Genomic DNA, 1,116 nt, shown 5'->3' on the forward strand with positions numbered 1-1,116 from the left:
CCCCCCCCCCGAGGGGAGGCGACAACGGCCGCGACGAAGATGCTCGGGGTGGTAGGGAGGCTGCAGGCGGCGGGGCAGGCGGCACCGCCGCCTCAGCCGTGCTGGGGAGCGGGGGACGCGCGGGGCACGGCGGGCGGGAGGGCGCCTTACCCCGGCAGCGGCGGCAGCTGGTGCTTCTGGCGGAGGGGCAGGCTGGCGCTGCTGTTGCCGTGGGGGCCCGGCGGCGGCTTGGGTCGCGCGCCGAAGCGGGCCGGCTTGGCGAAGGAGGAGGCGTGAGCGGCGGAGTTAGGGTGGACCTGCCCGGCGGGGCCCAAGCGGAGCTGGACGCCGGCGCCGCCCGGCTTGCTCATCCGCCGGGTCCGCTCCAGGGTGCCGCTGCTGTAGCGCGTGCTCAGCTGTACGTTAAACGTGCGCTGCTGCTGCTGCTGCTGCTCCCCCCCGAGGAGGGTCGGATGCTGATGCCGGCTGCCAGAGGAGCCCCCCCGGCCGGGCTGCAAGACGTACGTGATCCTCCTCAGCCTGCCCTTTTCGGAGGCAGCGAGCGCTGGTGACAAAAGTGTAAAGGCAGCGAGGGGGAGGAAGAAGACCAATCTGATCTGAGCCATTTCCACAGCGGGAGCCCCTGCAGCCGGCGAGCTTCGCGGACCCCCGGTGCAAGGGTTTCCTCTCCTCCAAAGGACCTCTGTGTGTGTGCGCGACCTGCGCCCGGGGTGCGGATCCTTCCTCCGCTCGCTGCCCCCCAACCTGCTCCGGGAGGGGGGGGGGGGAAGGGGGGGGGGGAAAAAAACTCAGGTTCCTCCCACCCGCCCCCCAAACTGTTAGAAAAGTTCAGCAAACACGTCGCCCCGTGGAGCAGGAAAACATCGCTGGAAGAAAGGAAGCTGCGGGTGCGAGCCGAGCTGCGAGCAGGAGCGGGAAGGGAGGAGGAGGAGGAGCAGCGGCAGGGGAAGGGTGTTTGCTGGAGGGGGGTGGTCGCAATGGAGAGCAGATGTTTCGGTCGCCGGAGCTGCCAGGGGTCTGCGTGCGTGTGTAAGAAACGGTCCTTAAGCCAGTCCGGGCTGGGGGGGTGGGGAGGAACACCACCTCTTTTTAAGTTTCTTCGCGAGTGTGTGCGGG

Source organism: Haliaeetus leucocephalus, unplaced genomic scaffold, assembly GCF_000737465.1.
Source record: "Haliaeetus leucocephalus isolate CR32 unplaced genomic scaffold, Haliaeetus_leucocephalus-4.0 Scaffold752, whole genome shotgun sequence".
Lineage (NCBI taxonomy): Eukaryota > Metazoa > Chordata > Aves > Accipitriformes > Accipitridae > Haliaeetus > Haliaeetus leucocephalus.